This window comes from Suricata suricatta, chromosome 12 (assembly GCF_006229205.1).
Source record: "Suricata suricatta isolate VVHF042 chromosome 12, meerkat_22Aug2017_6uvM2_HiC, whole genome shotgun sequence".
Lineage (NCBI taxonomy): Eukaryota > Metazoa > Chordata > Mammalia > Carnivora > Herpestidae > Suricata > Suricata suricatta.
This window is the reverse complement of record NC_043711.1, coordinates 40,392,341-40,406,149: the sequence shown is the minus strand read 5'-3', so window position 1 is coordinate 40,406,149 and position 13,809 is coordinate 40,392,341. Positions and strand designations below refer to the sequence as shown.

Sequence of the window (13,809 nt, the reverse complement as noted above, 5' to 3'; positions counted from 1 at the left end):
ATTTAACTTTCAAAATTCTGGTTTAACCTTGTTCCATTCATTAAAGGTGACACAGTAGACAGAGTTGACCAACCAAGTCGTCCTATTACTATGTGGATTAAGAATTTTTGATTGTATAACAGACATTAATTTATCACTAACTGTGGTCTTTTCACCTACCAGTTGTAATTTGGATAGCAAAATGAGTAAAGACCATATTCTAACAGGACGGACTGTCAGAAATACAGAAAACCTTTTGATACTAGCCAGTTAAATGGGCACAACACAGGAGTGTAATTTTCCTACTGTATAAACATTTTCTGTAAGCTACTAATATTCTCGCAAATGCAACTAGCCCCTTTTTCTCTCAGTTTAAGCTTCATGCAATGAACAAAGTCTGAAGTCCTATGTGATGCCAATAATATACCTTAACCTCTTTCGGTACAACGTGCACCCAGTTCCTTTTTCCCACCAAATGCACGTCAGTTGCCTCCCTAACAATGGTTGTACTGTGTGGCCACTGAACTGGGAGCACCAGAATCGCATGGGAAATTCTTTGAACAGAAGATCCATGAGCCTTGCCCCAAACCTGCTCAATCAGAAACCCTGAAATGGGACATTATAAATATGAGGACCACCTGGTGAGTCTGATGCAGGCTACAGTTTGAGAACCTCTTCATTAAGATATACCACCTACTAACTCATGCCACTCACCTGGTTGGTGGACTTAAAAGGCCCTAAGAATACAGCTGAACGCCACCCAGATTCTTCTTCTTCTCCTCTTTCTATTATATCCACCGACACAGCCAGTGTTCCCGTCACACTTGCCATCTTGACAAGGACAATCTAATCTCCCTTCCAGAAATGTTAACACTTTAAGGATGATAGCTAAGGGAAGCAAGCTTAAGTAATTAATCAGCAATTAAAAAAAAAAAACCCTTCGGGACACCTGGGTGGCTCTAAGGGTTAAGAGCCGACTTCAGCCCAGGTCATAATCTCACGGTTCGTGGGTTTGAGCCCCATGGCAGTCTCTGTGCCGACAGCTCAGAGCCTGGAGCCTGCTTTTTATTCTGTGTTTCCCTCTCTCTCTGACCATCCCCCGCTCAGGCTCTGTGTCTTTTTCACTCTCAAAAATAAATAAATGTTAAAAAAACAATAAAAAAACGCTTCATAATGCTGGGATTGGTATCTGTCATATATCATCCCATAAAAGGAGACAAACTTCTGTTACTCACATTTGAGACTGATCCTCGTACAGAGTACTGAGAATATTTCTCCTACAACTATGTTAATTTCAGCAGGAATGCATTTACTTCCCTTTACCTTCATTTTCTCCTTCCTTCCTTTAGTCATTATAAGCAACTACATGGCAAGATTAAAGTAATGGATGGATAAACATTGTTGACTTAACTTCATGCCAAAGTTTAAAATGAAACTTCTTTCCTAAATTCTATTTAAAACAAACAAAACAACAACTGTGGTATAGATATGATTATTCCTATAGCTACTGAGCACATGTTTTTTTTTTTAAAAAAAGATCTTAAGTAATGTCTTCACCCAATGTTGGGCTCAAATGTACAGCCCTGAGGTCAAAACTCACTCTACCAACTGACCCAGCCAGGTGCCCCCCAAGCACATGTCTTAAAGTTCCCTTTAGAATGACCAAATTCCACTCTAAGCTCTAATATACTCTCAAGTAAACCCATATATCCAGGAAACCAAGATGACTATAAGTTTTAACCTGAATATTTACCTAGAAACTCCTAGTGCTTTCTGTGTATATATAAGCTGAGCGCTCATCTCAGAAGCCAATTAACATTCTACGGAGAAGTTTATATAAGCAACTGAGGCACAGAACAAAAGTTAAATAATATAATTTGGAAAGAGTGAAAAAAATTACATTTATCAAGGTCTCTGCTTCCTTTTAATAGAAAAATGAGTGAAAGGACCCACTCAAACATTCACTCCAGTAACCCATGGAAAAGTTGAATTGTAATTTAATTATTTTCCTTTTTAACAACTAACTGAAAATCTCTATTCCATCTGAGTATCCAGTTCAAATTTTTGTTTCTCCCCCCCAATCAGAGTATTAAATCCTTTTAACAGCAAACACATTGAGAGACGGATGAGTTGAGGCCAGTAAGAGAGAGAGAGAGAGAGAGAGAGAGAGAGAGAGAGAGAGAGAGAGAGAGAGAGAGTGTGTGTGTGTGTGTGTGTGTGTGTGTGTGTGTGTGTGTGTGAGTTTGAGAGGACGGAAGAGTATGAGCAGGTGGAGGGGCAGGGAGAGAGATAAAGAAAAGCTCTCAAGCAGCCTGCACGCTGTCAATGCAGAATCCAACTTGAGGCTGTTTCATAAGCCTTAAGATCGTGACCTGAGCCAAAATCAAGAATTGGACGCCTAACCAACTGAGCTACCCAGGCACCCCAGGACAATTAAAAAAATTTTTTTAATGTTTATTTATTTTTGAGAAAGAGAAGAGGGGGAGGGATAACAAGTGGGGGAGGCCAGAGAGAGAGGGAGACACAGAATCTGACACAGGCTCCAGGCTCTGAGCTGTTTCCGGAGAGTCCGATACGGGACTTGAACGCACAAACCACAAGATCATGACCTGAGCCAAAGTTGGACACTTAACCGACTGAGGCACCCAGGTGCCCCTGGGAAAATTTTTGACCCAAGATATTTAATAGTTGTCTGATCTAGTGATAAATTGGCGGGGTGCTAATTGAGTTACTCTTGGAAGGCAGACATTACATGACTCAGGAGGGATTAGGAGTGGTTTCCACGCAAACCACAGAGTAAAGTAAAATAACAAATCCTGATGAAGGTTAAAGTGCAGTAAAGACGCCGTGGTAGGATATGCTCGAACCGCTGTTTATTTTGGCATCAAATGGAAAAAAGTTTGGTTTGCAGTAGCTAGAACCAATGCTGGAAATCTCCGCGGTGTAAGAAATGTCACTCAAGCGTTCAAATCCCGAGAGTGAGGGCACACATTCTTTAAATGCGTGGTAGTCTCCCTCCAATCAACTAGAAACCTTAGATTTCTCATTTTCTACTAAGAGTGCTACACATCTCTGAAATGGTACTCTAGAAATCGATGGTTTGGTGAAAGGATGTCTCATCCTTGGTTTTTAGTTATTCTAGAAAATGATCAAAGGATACAAAATTATTTATCTAGTCTCACCCATATAGAATGCTTTTTCCCAAGAGTCTTTGGTACTGAATATGTATTAGTTCCAAATAAAAATTTTTCTCGCATATGTGGTTATTTATCATCTTTATGGATATATTTAGGTCATGAAATTCTATATATTAGCAGTATGGCACTTGAAACACTGTCAAATTCTAACTGTGTCACTGCAAAGTTTACAGTGAGCCAAACAGCAGTGGGAAGCAATCAGAGTGGCACATATGGTCTCTGTCACAACAAGTCAACTCCACAGGACAAAAGCAGCCATAGGTACTACGTAAATGGACAAGTATGGCTGTATTCCAATAAAACTTTAATGACACTAAAGTTCAAATTTCATATAATTTCCATGTGTCACAGAATATTATCCTTCTGATTTTTACAACCATCTAAAACATAAAAATCTATTGTTAGCTTGTGGCCCATACCGAAACAGGTGTTGAACTGGCCCTGGCCTGTGGGCTGCAGTTTGCTCACCTTTTGGAGAGATGCAGCATAATTTGATCCCCTAGTGATGGACATCTTAGTCAATTCTAACCTTTGCCAAAAGAAACAATGTTTGAATAGAGAACACTGTACATATATTTATCACCTATAAAAATATCTGTTTAGGGGCTCCTGGTGGCCCAGTCGGTTAGATGTCTGACTATAGCTGAGATCATCTCATAGTTTGTGAGTTCGAGCTGTGGGTCTGGCTCTGTGCTGACAGCTCGGGGTCTGGAACCTGCTTCAGATTCTGTGTCTCCCTCTTTCTCTGCCTTTCCCCTGCTCCTCTCCTTGTCTGTCTCTCCGTCAAAAAAAAATTTTTTTTTTAATTTTTTTCAATTAAAAAAATATCTAATTGCTCAAAAACAAACTTTTAGCTTAAAGGATCTTTGCTTTCTTATTTTTGACACAGATCCCAAATTGTCTCCTTATTGAAGTTGTATCAGTGCAGACTCCCAGACATACTATGAGTAACCTGTTTTCCACAGCCTCATCAGCAAGTTGGGTTAAGCTTCTAGATTTTGTCAGTCTGATAAGTAAACAATAGTACATGAATATAGTTATAATTATATTTCTCTTATGAATAGAGTTGATGATTTTTGTTTTATTGGTTAGGAGTCATTTGAAATTTTCTTTGTTGCCAACTACTAGTATCATTTTCTCACTTTTCTATTAGCTTATTGGTCTTATTCTTAATTTCTAAAAATTTTATACATGAGGAAGGCATAAATGGTTAACTACAATGTGGGGCACAAAACCGCAAGATTTTTAGTTACTAACATAACCCTTGATTTTAGATAAATGGCAGGTATAAATTTGTCTTTGTCTATAAATGAATCACAAAATGTTTCCTTGACATTTGTATTTTTACTTTGAAGTTGATTTTAGCTGTGCATTTTTTCATGTATGTGGTTGAATTCATCAATCTTTTACAGCTTCTAGATTTTCAGAGGTATTTAGTAAGACCTTCTCTACTCCAAGTTTATAATGTAGTTCTTCCATATTTTCTTCCTATAGTTGTTTAATTTTTTTTCTTGAATCTTTAATGCAAAAAAAATAATGCATTGGGGCTTTTTTTTTTTCTTGATACATGGTGGCACAGATGGATTCAACTTTTTTTTCTGGAACATGACACAGTTTTACCACTTGTATCGCACAGTCCCTCTCTTCCCTTGCTACCTCCCTACCTCCACTGTGAAATGCCTCCTTTGTTCACTGTTTACATATACAAAAGCTATTAATACCTGCACATTACTAGTATACTCTAGTACTTAACTGATGTGACAGGTTCATGATTTCAGTTACCCTTAAATGCTTAAGGTAGGTGATGCTATATGTATCATCTAAGAAAGAGTAATTCTTTAGCACTTTTTAAATGTTTATTTGTTTATTTTGAGAAAGAGCATGCATGCACACACATGTGGGGGAGGGGAAGAGAAACGAAAGCAGTTTCTGCACTATGAGCACAGAGCCCAACACAGAGCTCAATCTCACAACTCATGAGATCATGACCTGAGCCAAGATCAAGAGTTGGACACTTAACCCACTGAGCCACCAAGGTGACTCTGTATACCACTTTTTAAAGAGTAACACCATGTGGTTATAATTTACTTATAAAATTCACCTTTACCATTCCCTTTTGAAATTTGTTAAGATGTTTCTCTCACTTGTCTAGTTACATATCTAGTAAATGTTAAAAAGTGGTAAAAGAGGGCTTCCTTTTTTTGTTCCTATCTTTAATCAGGAATGAGTGTAATATCCCACTGGCTTTGATGCTGACTTTGAACTGAAATAAATGTAGTTTTATAATGATAAGAAATTGTTTATATATTCTATCATAAATAGTTAAGTTTGTCAAGTGTCTTAAGTGTCCATGAATATGATGATGACTTGACTCTTAGCTATTATAATCAGTGTATACATTCTCTTTTCCCTATTCTATTTTACTTTTCAGCCGCCCACGCACACGCGTGCGCGCGTGCACACACACACACACCATCCCAATGAAGCTTGTGTTGTGTATGACCCCATATGGCTTCTGTGGTCATCTTAGCTGCTTTTGGAGTTTTGGTTCAGTGTATTATAGCTGCCGCCTACTTTCACTCAAAAATGAGTTAAGTGGCTTTTTTTCTTTCGTCTTATAGTGTGATGTCCAGAAGGAAAAGGACATTGATGTCTCATTCCACCACGCTCACACTGGGACTAAATCCTTTTTGAGATATAAGTTCTGCTGGAGAAAAGTTATTCAACCAAACCCCTTGTCCTCGAGTGGACACAACACTGTCCAGTTATCCTCCTGTTTTTCTCTAGTAGGAAAGATGTCCTGTTACCCATAACAAAGGTCACATCTCTTCCTCATTCCCTATAAATAACAAAATAGCTTCACTTTTATTGCTCTCTTGCTACACATTCTTCATACTGTTCCTAGCACTTCCTAAGCACCATCTCACTCTATCTACCTCCCTAGGACACTTACAAGGGAGGCACCAGGGAAGCAGGAGAGGGGAGTGGTTAATAGGTAGTCTCTACAGTTGGACAGCTGGGTTTGAATCCCACCTCTACATCCTACTTCACTTTTCTGTTACTACTTCTGCAGCCATAAGTTAAGGGTGCTTATAGAGCACATGAGAGAAGGGTCTAGTGCTTGTGACATAACGTAATGGAATGCTATGATATATAGCAGACTAGCAGCCAAAGCAAGCTCTCAACACATGTCTGCTATTACTATCCTAACTTTATAGATGTGAGCAGTTAAATGACCTACCCAAGCTTCTGTTACTAAATGAAGGGAGTTACTAAGTACAGCTGAGATTTAAATCAAGCCAGTCATTCTCTAAAGGCTCTACTTTATGCTGTATTAGTTTGCTATGACTGCCCTAACAAAATACCACAAACCAGGTTACTTAAACAGAAATATATTGTCATACATACACAGACTGGCTTTCTCTCTCTCCCCCCATCCATCTATCTGTTCTTCACTTAACCTTCGCAAAATCCTATGAGTGAGGTCCTGTTATTATACCTATTTTATGGATAAAGAAACTGAGTCATATATGGGTAAACAGTCTATCATTCTCTTTCATCTTCATGCCCTTGCTCTTTAATGTTTGCTCTTGTATTTCATGGAGCCAAAATAAACCATCATACAAGATTCCATCAGGTTCTCACCTACACCCAGCCACAATCTCCTCTTCCATTTCTGTCCTTGCCATGGAGCATCTTGACCCAACTTGGTGGAGATCATGTTTTGAAAATAACCCTGTCTCTTTTCTTTTTACCATCAATAAATAATAATAGAAATAAATACGTAAAGCTTAACCTAAGTACTATGAAAAGATAAGAGGTTTTGACAGAAATAACAAGCCAGTGGCTCAAGAGCTGTAATAAAGGCAGTGGCACTAAATTAAGCTGGAGAGCCCTGCATCGCATTGTTAAGAGGGTCTATTTTATCCTCACTATAATGGGAAACCATTGCAGAGAATGGCATGAGCCAGTTTACATGGAGAAAGATAATTATAACCATATGGTAAGTGCTGTAATTGAGCCGAATATTGTGAGAACAGAGAGGAAATGCAACAGCTCAGCAAGTGGAGTCAGGAAGGTTACAGAAAACATTTCATTTGACAAGTAAAGGGTCAGTTGAGTTTTCCTCAAAGATGACTAGTACTTAATTACATGATTTGCCTCTTTCACAGCAATAGAGTGCTATTACTATAAAATCCCTATTAGACAACCCACCTGGGGCTTTAAATTCAGATCTTATTTGCCGCATGCACTTAAAAAAAGAATAAACTCAATCACAAAAATAATATGGAAGTCCTATTTCAAGCAGAATCTGGGGTGTTGAACAAATAATAAACAAAATTTACACCAAGTGCGGATCAGCACCCAGAAAACAGTCACATTAAGGCAAACAAGTGAACATGAGAGAACTAAAGTGATGGCAACAAAGAGCTGGTGAAACAAGAGAACCAGATTAAGAGGCAGCCAGGTGTGGATGACAGAACCCAGGACGGGCACCAGAGTTCCATTCCTGGCTTTGCTACCTTCTTGTGATGCTTAGCAGGTTGCTGAGTTTCCCCTGGCTCCATTTCCTCAACTGGGAAATAAGCAGGTGAGTCTGAGGATTTGTCCCAGGGGCTTTCAACATTCAAAGTGTCCCTAAGTCAATGACAGCTGATGCAGAAGGGCCTCCCCTCACAATGGCCTACGAATTTGTGATATGGCAAGTTCAAAAAAGGGAAAGGGGGGGGGGGTGAGTGTTCATTCTCAGTTGTTCCTAAGCATCTAGGCTTGTTTTATCTCCCCCCTCACTCCTGTCCTACACAGTTCTCTGGTGGGAGAAGTCATGGGAGATTAAAACATCAGCACAAATGTACACAGAAATATGACCTTCACTTCTCTCCTCTAACACTAGAAAGATAAGCCAGCCCATAGCCTCATCATCTCATGTGGAGACTTTCTCTGCTGTCCCACAACTTGCCTTGGAGACAAACTCACCCATTTTTTTTTGTCTGAACCATGAGTGGGTTTGGGGACAAGGGCTGTGATCTAGACTCTGCGGGCAGTCCCCTGTCTTTGATCAGAGAGGCTCCACAGTGCATGCGTGCGTGCCTGTGTATGTGTGTGTGTGTTGGGGAGGGGAAGTTCCTGTTCAGCCCTCTGACTTGGTCTGGGGCCCAAACTCTAATCATGAACTTTCAGCTGACTAGAAACTGTAGTACCACTCTCTCCTTCAGGAACCTTGTGAAGACCATTGATTGGCAATAAATGTCATGTGGGTATGCCGACATTCTCTGCCTAAATGACATTCTAAATGCACCTCTGGTTTATAAACCTGGCATCACTGGCAAGAACAGCATCAATAAATCCAATATCTCTAATCTTTTCCCTTGGAAATCAACCTTTTCACATTCCTCGAGTTGTTTGCACTTGGCATAACTCCTACAAATATCCAATTCTTTCTCACTATATTAAAGATCTAAGTCAGTTAAATGACTAGAAAAAGAAATAGAACAAGCTATGGTCGCTGATGAGTTGCCATGGAAACCAAATCCAGTCTGGAATCTACTTCCAGTATCCCTTGGGTTGGTTGCTCATTGACTCAATCTGCATTGAGGAAGCAAAAAGATAAAAGAAAAACCAGAAGATAGCCAACTTTCAATTATGTTCATTACCATATATAATTATATTTATATCTAAATAGATATATTCCTTATAAAGGTAAATCATCTTTAGATAAAGTTTTCAGGCATCTGTAATCCCCATGCTTCAATTAAGTTATGTGTAGTGAGATAATTAAAAAAATTGTTATACTCTAACAATACAAATTTTAAGTTTCACATAGATATTAGCAAGCCATGTTTTTTACGATCTTATTACTAAAAGCTTCTATACCACTGTCCCATTGCAATATCGTGATTTGTAATATACATTAATTTGGTCATTTAGATGACCAAAATACATTTCTCATATATACATTTGCCCTTTGCCCACAGTTTCTGGCTCACAGCTCTCTAAAAGATTGGATCCCTAAGTGAAGGTGTCTTCTGTTTTGTTAATGAGCTGACTTTTGGAAGCTCTAAAGGATGGGGACTAGTTACAAGGAGAACCAACCTTGTGATGAGTGGGTTATAATTTGTAGTCTCATTTCCAGACATCCAGGGATAAGAAAAGGATGGACAATTAAGTCCAACTGCTAACAGCCAATGATTTCATCAATTGTATCTATGTAATGAAGCCTCCATAAAAATCCAAAAAGACAGAAAAGGGTTTGGAGAATTTCTGGGTTGGTGAACATGTGGAGGTTGGGGAGAGTGGCATTCCTGGAAGGAAATGTGCTGTTCATGAGTTACATCCTTTAAAATTTTGTTTTAAATGTTTGTTTATTTTTTAGAGAGAGAAAGCAGGGTAGAAGCAGAGAGAGAGAGAGAGGGAGACAGAAACTGAAGCAGGCTCCAGGCTCCGAGCTGCAGCACAGAGCCTGATGTGGGGCTTGAACGCAGAGACTGTGAGATCATGACCTGAGCAGAAATCGGACACTTAACCAACTGTGCTGCCCAGGTATCTTGTGTTACATCCTTTTATAGTAAACTCATGATCTAGTTAAGTGAAGTATTTCTCTGAATCCTGTGAGCCACTCTAGCAAATTAGTCAATATGAGGAAGAGGTTCTGGAAACTTCAGCTTGAGAGTCAGTTGTTGGTCGGAAGTATAGGTAATAACCCTGACTTGCGACCAGTGTCTTAAGTACAAAGAAGAGGTCATGAAACTTCCAATCTGTACCCAGCTGGTGAGACGCACAGGTGACAACCTGGCATCTGAAGTGGAAAGTGGGTGTGATGGAGGCAGTCTTGCAGCAGCGAATCCTTAACCTGTGGCATCTGATGCTATCTACAGGTAGTAGTGTCAGAGTGAAGTACACTTGAGTTGACTGGATGAAATGCTTGGTGAATATATGCGAACCCCTTTCCCCCACCACACACACACATTGGAACTGGTCTGAGTATACCTATTTATCCACCAACTCAGGTCTCAAGGCTTTGTGTAATATGTAAAAAGCTCCAAAGAGCATTAAGTCTGCAGCTGGTCTGCTCTCAAAGTTTACTATTAATGGGTAAGAAAAAAAATCTAGTGTAGATCCTGCAATGAATTTGAAAATCATGCCCTATGCCATCTTCAATATAAAACATAAAACCTCTTTTTCCAAGCCTCCCTAATGTATTGGAAGACTGTATTAAGAGCTACTTCACATTTTAGTTCATGTGGAATCATATGAAAAATTCTTCTCTTATGCCATTGCTTTTGATGTTGTACTATGTCTGTGCCGCCAGCTTATCATAGACAAAGTTCATGTTGGAAGGAGTCAGGTAATATGTTTCCTTTCTGTAGATTATCTTACGCATTTGATACTTCTGTAATAGCAAGTAGTGAACCAACAACTCTATTTTGATTTCCACTAAGACACCTTTTCTGGATCCAAACTTACCTAATGGGTTCCCTCATGGGAAACTGATGATATTACAATAATGCATTTAATTCCAAGAAAACACTTGTGCTTTGGGGCACAATGACTGCAGATCATTTTGATGTTCCTTTTTCAGTCTTAACTATGTAAAAATCGAACTATTAATCCTCCACCCATGGAGAGGGACTAATATTTCAAAAGTCCTTCTTTAACAATTACTCTTGGGATACTAAGTACAAAAAGAACTACATCCACAAGATAAGAAAGATTTAGGTATCTTGTACAGTTGTACAAATATGAACCTTATGAAGAAGCAAGGCAACATCACTCATAGTTCTGGAATGCAAGCTCCAGTAGGGGGAAAATGCAGTCCAGTTGGGATTGCACTTGCTACAAAAAACCAGAATCTCTCACATGGAACAGTCCTCATGTGGATCAACAGGAAAAGACAAGCACAGCTTCAGGTCTCTTTAAATCCCAGCAGAGAGATCATTGGGATATTAGTGTTCATGCTAAGAGGCACTTCAGGTTTCCCTCAGCAAAATCCCTCTTATTCAATAGATGACTTAGTTAAGTAATGTGCTTAAAGACTCTCACAGAGCTAATGAGGAAATCAAGATGAGGAACCATTTCTATGTTAATAAAATTCCCTTCTCCCCAAATAACAAATTCTCATGTCTCAGATTATGCATGGATTTAAATGGAGTCACCTCGTAGCATATATGCTTAGATGCACCAACGATCTTTCCTGATTGACAAGAACTACACCGAACATTCTTTCAGGAGCTGCCAACACATTTACCAGGAGATAATATACTTAGACTCTAAGGCTTAAACTCCCTCCCTTCATCACCCAAAACTGTTACTTCAGTACTTTCAGTCTAGTCTCTTGACTGATATTAAGACCATCTTTTTTTTTCCTATTAATATTCTGGATTGCCAGAATTTAGGGGATTCAAGTTCTAGTCTTGACATGGTTACTTTATAGGCCATCTTGGGCAGATTACTTATTCTGCCTACAATCTTATTTCCTTATTTAAATATAGTAATATTTGGGTTTAGTCCAAGATTCTTTATTTGGAATTTAGTCTCCAAATTCAGGAAGCCTATGAAAAATTGTATGTTCACTTTTGTGTGCATATACTGTGAGCATTATAGTGTTGAAAGAAATCCTAGATTTGATCAGTTAAGAATTTCCAAGCTAAATGATTTTTGCAGTCTATCCAACCTATAAGATTCTACAAATTACATTATATGGTGAAATGGCATCCCAATATACCTATAGAATCCATTTATTTATCTATTGTTCTTTCTAATTGGTCTTCAGTTTCCTTATAGCCTAAGGGATTAGAAGTAATATTTCCAAACTACTATCTATTGGTTACAGATTATTTAAAAAAAAAAACAAAACACAAAACCTACAATCACCTTTCCTGTAGCCTATCTCCACAACTGCCTCCTTGGCTGCTGTGTAATTTCCCAATGCCTGAGCCCTCAGATAATCACATTCTAATTGCCTTTCTGGACTGCCTCTACCACCTCCTATTGGTATGAAGCTGGAGAGAGAGATGCATGGAAATAGAAGACACCAAAGGGAGCATCTCATTAAAGTTGGGCAACCAAATGTCACAACCACAGAAATTATGCCCAAAGCCAGGGACAAATAAAAATCATAATAAAAGTAAATATCAATGTCATACAGCAGGGATAAGGAAGTAAGTAAATTCAGTTTGAAATGGGTAGTGGCAAGTGATTCAGATTATGAATGTTAGGATAACTAAGGCCTGTTTTTATTTTTTGTTGTCTGTATCTCTCAAGGAGAGGTATAAGCCTCACTTTAATCCTAGTAAGACGACTTAATTACAAGCTCTGGTACTTTTCCATCTGTACTGTTGATTAGTAGTACCAACTGCTACCAATGCTGTTGCTACTACTAGTACTGTACCGGGCCCTGACTTCATGCTTTGCATTTCACTAAGAGCGTTTTACATATCATTCATTTAGTCTTCACACAACCTTGAGGTTTGTACCACAATCTCCATTTTATAAATGAGGTAGTAAGCTGCAGGAGGGAGTGACTTGCCCAAGAACTCTAGTTCATAACTCAGGAGTCAGGTTCAAACTCAATGCTCACTTTTCAAATGTATTGAAAGGAGGCATTTGACTCATATCAGTTTCCTAGGACTGCGATAGTCATTATGACTAAAACAGTAGAAATTTATTTTCTCACAATTCCAGAGGTTACAGGTCCAAACTCAAGGTGTCATCAGGGCCATGCTCTCCCTGAAGGCTCTAGGGAAACAACTCTCCTTGTCTCTTCCTAGTTTCTGGTGGCTTCAGACAATTGTTGGCATTCTTTGGCTTATCGCTACACTACTCCAATCTCTGCCTCCATCTTCACATGTCATTCCTCTTTTCATATCTTTGTGTGTACTCTTCTCTTCCTATCAGGACATCAGTCATTGGATTTAGGGGATCATCCTAGTACCGTAATGACTTCAATTTACCTTAATTAATTACATCTGCAAAGTCCCTATTTTCAAATAAGGTCACATTCTGAGCTTTTGGGTGGACATGAATTTTGAAGGGGACATTATTTAACGTACTACCACACCTTTGTAGATAGCTAGATATATTATGCATCTTTATAATAATTTACAAAGGGTTATCCATAAAGCAACACATTTTATTCTGAACTATTTCAAAATGGTACCAATAGTGTAGGAGAATTCTATATCCCTTGAGTTACTTTACTGGTGTTGCGAGCATTGTTCTCCTCTCACTATGTGTGATACACCTTTCTCAAGGAAATAGCTTTCTGTAGTAGATCTGGCTATGGTCAGTGTATCAATTTGTACTTCAACTTCAAAGCTCTGAGAAAACTTTAAAAGCTCAGGATTACAAACTTAATGCTGCATTTAATTTACTCTGAGGAAAGATTTCCATCTTTAATAAAAAATAAAGAAAAGCTCATGTGTGTTTAAGAAGAAAAAGTCAACAAATAGGTCTGGTCAGTTTTCATTTCTGATTCATATCAAAACCAGATAATTTCAATAATATAAGTCAGGTGCTTTCACCCCATCAATACTGAAACTGCAGGAAAATAACCATGTGTTGTATGGTTTTTTCAAATAAGGTTTACTGTCTTACCAAGGTGTGTGTTAGGAGGACATGAAAGTGGCAATGCACT

At 38.7% G+C, this 13,809-nt stretch overlaps 1 pseudogene; it reads left to right on the top strand.

Moving 5' to 3' along the window:
- Window positions 1–9,811: 9,811 nt before the first annotated feature.
- The window catches only part of LOC115274458, a 9,775-nt pseudogene continuing 5,777 nt past the window's right edge, over window positions 9,812–13,809 (top strand).